Here is a 7,714-nt window from a genome sequence, read left to right on the forward strand (position 1 = left end):
TGGTGTAGAACCAGATCAGTTGTAAGTGCACACTCAACACTTTCCATTCAGTTATGACCTTGACTGCTGATGTCCAGTGCACTTCCCTCCTGAGTTCAGGCAGTGAGCCCACAGGAGGGTCCCAGGACCTAGAGAATGAGGAAGTCCCTGTAGGCTTCCCAGGTGCCTGCAGAAGCTCAGCCTGAGGCACAGCTGAGCTGCAGTACATTCCTGAGTGCTGTGACATTCACACAGGAACAATTAAATGTTTTAGGAATAAAAAGAAAATGGCGATGTGGGCACAATCTGTAGAAATATGGATCACCCACAGATTAAAAAAAATGTAGGTTCAGTTCGGTACACATGCTCATTTTGATGGGAGGAGAGGGATGACTTAGGTAGTTGAGGTTTACCAGAACAGAAACCCTAGCTCTACTGTCCCTGGTTCTAAAGGGAAAACTAAAATTGTCCTAAAATCGGCACTGCCCTAGGGCGCTGTCCTGAGTCAGGTTGGAAAAGAATCACCAGGGTCCTCAGATTCCCAGGATCTCTGATCCTGGTGACTGCTATCCTTGTTTATGAACTGAATTTGTTCATTAAGGACTCCTTCCTTTCACATCAAACTTTATCACCGTCACTGAAGTCATCGGCAGGGTCAGAACAACAAGAGTAGAATTAATTCCTCAAAACGGCTACCGGAGAGGAAACCCCAATTCCCTGACAGGAAACCAGGGCTTCATCTCTTCCTGCACCTGCTCAAGACCAGAATGTGCTCTCGGTACGTCTTGTGCGCCCCCTGGTGGAGCCGCGCGCCCCTGCACGGAGGTTTGAGTCTAGGCTCAGCCCTAGGGCCCCTCACTGTGTCTCTCGCACAGTAATACATGGCCGTGTCCGCGACTGTCAGACTGTTCAGTTGTAGGCAACCTGTGCTCTGGTCGATGTCTCTGGAGAGAGTGAATGGGCCATTCACCCAGCTCTCGTAGTAAGTGCTACCACTACTACCAGCATAAATGCATCGGATCCACTCCAGCCCCTTCCCTGGAGCCTGGCGGACCCAGCATATCCAGTAGCTGCTACTGAGGGTGAATCCAGAGGCTTTGCAGCAGAGTTCCAGGGATCCCCCAGGCTTCACCAGGCCTCCTCCGGCTCCTCCTCCGGACTGCTCCAGCTGCTGACACTGGACACCTGCAAACACAGACGACATGGTCATTACACTTTCACTCACACTCTCTGTGTCTCTCACTCACGTCCTCTCCCAGACTCAGTGCCCCGCGTTCTCCATCATTACCTTTGAGCACAGCGACCAGGAGAAGCCAGCACAGCCCAGTCTCCATGGTGAGCTTCTGTGTTGAGTGCGCTCACTGAGTGGACACCTGGGAGTCCTGGGGCTGGAGCTCCTGTGCCAGAGCTGCAGGGTGAGGGCTGGGCTGATTTTCATGGGCAGAGGGAGGCCCTATTTGCATGTCTGCTCCTATATAGCCAGCCCAGGAGTAGATGTCTCAGACAGGACAGGGCCCAGGGCAGATGTACATGTCCTGTGGGTGATGGCTATGATAGGATTTGGATCATATGAATTTTTATGTTTTATTGCTTTTTTTATAACAGTTGAAGGCAATGACCTTGTTTCCTTTTAATATGTGTGTACCCTTAATATCCAGTGTAAGCAATATCATGTCCTTCATTTTTTAAATAACAATTGCTTCATATCATCTATTGTCCTCTCTATCATCTATATGAAAGACATTGGAATAGTGATAGAGAGAAGGGGTGAGACAAACACACGTATAGAGATGGACAGCAAAGATGAAAATGGGAGATTTCTGCCTTTGGATTGACAGCCCCAAACTCCCCAAATGCCTACAACATCTAGGACTTAGCCTTTCTAAAACCAGGAGCCCAGAACTGCATCTGTGTTTCCTTTGTCGGTTGTAAGGGCTCTATCGCTATAGCGTCATCTGTAGTTTACCACGATGTGTTATCAGGAAAAAGTGTGGGAAGCCATGTGGCTGGGCTCAAGCAGCACTCTGATGGGAACACGGGTGTCCCTAGTGGGGACTTTGCCAATTTTGTCCTAATGCCTGCCGCCCATATTTACACAGATGAAAGACTGCAAGTGGATTCATTTAAGGATACTATGTCTTGTTTCCTTATTCATCCATTACCTTATTTTAAAACTGTTCATTAACTCAGAACACTGTGCATGTTAGTGGGGTGTAGTGTGCTATTGGAATCTGTGTGTTGCAGAAATGGGCACAGATCAACTCACTGTCATTCACATTTCTACCTCCGTTCCATCACTTTGTGTTGGGAGACCGGGTGTCCTCAGTACTACTTATTTGTGGAACATGTCGTGGGTTGTAGTGAACTGAGTCATCCCACTGTGGTGGGGGCAGAATTATTCCTTGCTTTGAGTGGTGCTTTGTGTCCTAGTAGCAGCCGTCTGCTGTTCCCTCTCTTCCCTGTGTCTAGTAATCATGACTCTGAGTTCAGCTCAAGCACTGGGTATGAAGTCACTGTGTCACAATTCACCCACAGTCCTGGGTTCAGGTAATGCCGCTGTGTTCACAATAGTTCAGTCTACAATAAAGCCAAATGTGCATAAAACAGTGAATGCAGTCTGTTACATTTGACATGGAATATTATTCAGTGTTAAGAAGGAGATTGTTTTGTCATTAGGAAATCTTGGGTCAGCCTTGAGCATAATATGCTAACAGAAATAATGCAGGTACACGTGGACACATAGTATTTGACATTAGTTATATATGCAGTCCACAAGCTTGAACTCACAGAGGTAGGGAGTGCAATGGAGATCACTGTCTACCATGACCCAAGTGTTTGTCCCCTTCCAACCCTGTGGGCAACTCGGGGAAGTTCCAGGCTCCTGGCTTCAGGCTCAGCCATCCCCAGCCTTTGCAGCCATTCAGGAAGGAAACCTGTGGAAGGAAGCTTCTCTCTCCATCTGTTGGTCTCTTCCTCTCTTGCTATAACACTGCTTTTCAAACTAAATAAATAGATATTAAATAAATGGAAAATTAATTTTATATATCATTAGGAGCCTATATGCATATGTTGAATAAACACAGAAAACTGAATCCCAAGGGAAGACATCAATTGTTTAAATGCAGTAACTGCCAAGGTGGTGACAGGAGCAGCACTGGAGTTTGCAATGGGATTGCTGCTCCTGCATCAGGATGCTGAGTGCTGTGTCCTAGTTTTGTTCCAGTTTCAGATTCCTGCCTAAGCCCACTCTGGGAGGCCGTAGGTGAAGTTCCAAGAACTCCCACGTTGGAGACCTGGAATGAATTCTAAGTACCTGTCTGTCACCTGTTCCAGCTGAAGCGTTTGTAGCCACCTGGGAAGTGACCAGGAGTTAGATGATCATTGTCAGTCTCAGTCTTTGTGGTTTTAGATAAAAACGTACATACAACTTTTAAAACAAAATCTATGAATTTTTAAATGTATATTACATCTATAAAATTTAAGAAATGATATAAAAGCAAACATGTAAAATGCCATAAATCTCAGATCATCATGTATGTACATTTTAGAAGCACAATGAGATGTCCCATCCTTCATGTTAGAATGAGTATTACCAGACAAGCCAGAGCTGACAATTCTTGTGAAGGAACAGAGATGACCACTCTGGTTGTACAAGGCTGGAGTCAGGTAAATTAGTAAATCCATTATGGAAAGTCATCAAAAACTGAGACATACAGTTATCACAGGATCTTCAAACAGCATTTTGGGTAGCAGGAATGTGAAATCCCAGGGAGATGTGCATGGGATTCACAGTCTCTATAGAAAATACAACTGCAGTTCCATGTGCAATTAAAGCAGCATCGTTCGCGAGTGTTCACACATATAATCCAGTGAAATTTTCATGGAAGAAGGAATCAATAATGGAAGAAAAGGGCATGGAACAGAGGAGACATTGGAGCAAGGTCAGAGTTTCAGTCCCACAGGATCCACATGTTGAGGGATCTACTGTACAGCATGGTGACAGCAGTTAAGCAAATATTGTGTCTACAGAATTCCAAAACAGAAGACAACTGACATTCTACCATGGGAACATGTGGATTTTGTGATGAGCATGTCAATAGGAGTGACTTCATAATTCCACTCAATTTGATACATTCGTTTTACAACAATATCATTGTACCTCATATGTCTATATTCAATTATTTATCAAACATTTATGATAATGAAATGTCAAAAATGGCAAATCATGAAGATTCAATACTCTGAATACTGGTGTTGTGTTTGCCAATGTTTTATGGAGATGATAAAAAAGGCAGTGCACTCAAGGCTTGGCAGCTGGAACCCAGGAACATGGAACTGCATCAGTGTTCCCACCTTGGTGATGGGGCCTTATAACAGATCCATCATCTGCTGTCTTCCAGGGTGCACTGTCAGTTACAAGTGTGGTTAAGAATGTAAATGTGGGCCAGTGCCGCGGCTCACTAGGCTAATCTGGGTTCTAGTCCCGGTTACGGCGCTGGATTCTGTCCCGGTTGCTCCTCTTCCACTCCAGCTCTCTGATGCAGCCTGAGAAGACAGTGGAGGATGGCCCAACTGTTTGGGCCCTGTACCCGCATGAGAAACCAGGAGGAAGCACTTGGTTTCTGGCTTTGGATCGTCGCAGCATGCTGGCCCTAGCGGCCATTTTGGTGGAACCAATGGAACAAAGACTTTTATCTTTGTCTCTCTCTCTCTCTCTCCCACTGTCTAAATCTGATTGTCAAAAAAAAAAAAAAGAATGTAAATATATTCAGTCCAGCACTCTGATATGCAACCTGGGTGTCTCCCTCTCTAAAACTGATGAAGGATTCCAAATCGATTCATGATTCCAGCCAGCATAGACATGGAGTGAAGAGTAGGGACTCTGGATACATGGTCTCCAAGACTGGCTCTTCCTGCAGCTGTGATTCAGCCTCAGGACACTGGTCATCATGCTGGAGTCACAGACACAGCTCCCTGTGATGTGGACTCCAGCCCCAGAGTGCACAGCCACTGTGTGTCCCACTTTCTGCTCTGCTGAACCACAGCAGGTGCAGGGGGTCCCACAACACGTGACAGAACCAGAATCAGCTGGAAGTGCACACCCAACACTTTCCATTCAGTAATGACCTTGACTGCTGATGTCCAGTGCATTTCCCTCCTGAGTTCAGGCAGGGAGCCCACAGGAGGGTCCCAGGACCTAGAGGATGAGGAAGTCCCTGTAGGCTTCCCAGGTGCCTGCAGAAGCTCAGCCTGAGGCACAGCTGAGCTGCAGTACATTCCTGAGTGCTGTGACATTCACACAAGGACCACAGACTGTGTTAGGATTAAATGGTAAATGGAGATTGTGAATAAAGTCTGTGGAAAGTGAGTGTTTATCACCCACAGTGTAAAATGAAAGGTTGGTTCAGTTCAGCACACTCGCTCGTTTTGACAGGTGAGAGATATTAAATAGCCGATTTTTAAACCCAAACCCTGGCTCAGCTATCGCTGGATAGAAAGGGAAATGTAAAATTTCCCTAAAGTTGGCAGTGCCCTGAGAGAGTTGTCCTGTCAGACTGGACAACACTCACGATGTCCCCAGATTGTCCCACATCTCTGATCCTGGTGATCCTGGAGACCGCTGAGCCTGGATTCGTTCATTTAGGACTTCTCTTGTCACATCAAACTTCTCCACGTCAGAGAATCAGTAGCAGGGTCAGAATCATAAAAGAAGAATTCTTCCCTCAAAACTGTTACAGGAGAGGAAACCCCAGTTCCCTGACAGGAAACCAGGGCTTCATTCCACTCTGCACCTGTGCATGACCAGAATCTGCGCTCAGTGAGTCTTGTGCGCCCCCCGGTGGAGACGCGCGCCCCTGAAGGGAGGTTTCTGTCTGGGCAGAGCTGTCTTGCACAGTAATACAGGGTCGTGTCCCAGCTGTCAGACTGTTCATTTGCAGAGACACCGTGTTCTGCGTGTTCTCTCTGGAGATGGAGAATCGGCCATTCACCCAGATCGCGTAGTATGTGCCACGATCACCAGTATAAATGCATCCGATCCACTCCAGCCCCTTCCCTGGAGCCTGGAGGACCCAGCACATCCAGTAGCTGCCACTGATGGTGAATCCAGAGGCATTGCAGAAGAGTTTCAGAGATTCCCCAGGCATGACCAGGCCTCCCCGGAACTCCACCAGCTTCTCCTGGCACTGGACACCTGCAAACACAAACATCCTGGTCAGGAAGCTGTCACTCACACTTTTGGGTCTCTCACTCACGTCCTCTCCCAGACTCAGTGCCCCGCGTTCTCCATCATTACCTTTGAGCACAGCGACCAGGAGAAGCCAGCGCAGCCCAGTCTCCATGGTGAGCGTCTGTGTTGAGTGCGCTCACTGAGTGGACACCTGGGAGTGCTGGGGCTGGAGCTCCTGTGCCAGAGCTGCAGGGTGAGGTCTGGGCTGGTTTCATGGGCAGAGGGAGGCCCTATTTGCATGTGCTGGCCCTATATAGCAGGCATGGGGTCAGATGCCTCAGACAGGACAGGGCCCAGTGCAGATGTGGTGTCCTGGGGGTGTAGGGTGATGGCTATGATAGGATTCAGATCATACGAATTTTTTTTTTCTCATTGTTGTTTCACCAGTTGTAGGCAACGACTTCATTTCATTACAATATGTGTGTGCCCTTAATGTCCATTGTTAGCAATAACATGTCCTTCATTTTAAAATAACCTGTGCTTCATTATTAACTATGCTAATGACATTGGAACAGTGACAGAGAGAGAATTGGTGAGAGAAACAGAAATGTAGAGATGGACAGTGAGTTGACAATGGGAGATTTTTGCCTTTGGATTGACAGCTCAACAATACCAAATGCCTACAACATCTAGGAGTTGGTCTTCCTAAATCCTAGAGCAAAAGTCTGTGTTTCCTACGTCAGTGGTAGGAGCTCATGCGCTTGTAGCATCAGGTACAGTTTCCCATGATGCTTTATCTTCAAAGTGTGGGAAGCCGTGTGGATGAGCTGAAGCAGCACTCATATGGGAACAGGGGTGTCTGTAGTGGGGACTTAGCCAATTGTGTCCTAATTCCTGCTGCCCACTTTTACAGATGAAAGAGTACAAGTGGATTCACTTAAGGTTAATTATTTTGGTTGTTTTTTTTTTTTTTTGAAAAATTGTGGTTTCATACCATGTGATTATTCTCATTTTTATAAAAATTTATTTAATTTCTTAAAATCAGAGATACACAAGAAAGAAGGAGAGGTAGAGGGAGAGGGACAGGGAGAGGGAGACGGAGAGGGGAAGAGAGAGAGAGAGAGAGAGAGAGAGAGAGAGAGAGAGAGAGTCCTCCATCCACGGCCTCCCTCTCCAATTGGTAACAATGGTCGGAGCTGCACTGATCTGAATCTAGGAGCCAGTTGTCTGCACTGGGTCTCCCATGGATTATGGGAACTGAAGATGGAAGCCATCTTCTACTGCCTACCCAGGCCACAGCAGGGAGCTGGATTGGAAGTGGAACAGCCAGGACTCCAACTGGCGTCCATATAGGATGCCAGCACCGAAGGCTTTACCCACTACACCACAGCACCGGCCCTGATGATCTTAATTATATGTGGAATCCGCAATCGTGAGCTCACAGAGGCAGGAAGTACAATGCAGATACTGAGTCTGGGAGAAGAGAAGAAAAGGGACCACATTCCTGCAAGCACAGAGAGTTTTCTGTGACCAGAGAGGCATGTCGAGAGATCTACTGCACAGCAC

General features: G+C 47.0%; 1 pseudogene; it reads right to left on the bottom strand.

Moving 5' to 3' along the window:
- Nucleotides 1-715: 715 nt before the first annotated feature.
- On the bottom strand, nt 716-6,320 carry LOC149120232 (immunoglobulin heavy variable 3-66 pseudogene; annotated as a pseudogene).
- Nucleotides 6,321-7,714: the final 1,394 nt, after the last annotated feature.

This window comes from Oryctolagus cuniculus, chromosome 20 (genome assembly GCF_051225735.1).
Source record: "Oryctolagus cuniculus isolate XC-2025 breed Fujian yellow rabbit chromosome 20, ASM5122573v1, whole genome shotgun sequence".
Lineage (NCBI taxonomy): Eukaryota > Metazoa > Chordata > Mammalia > Lagomorpha > Leporidae > Oryctolagus > Oryctolagus cuniculus.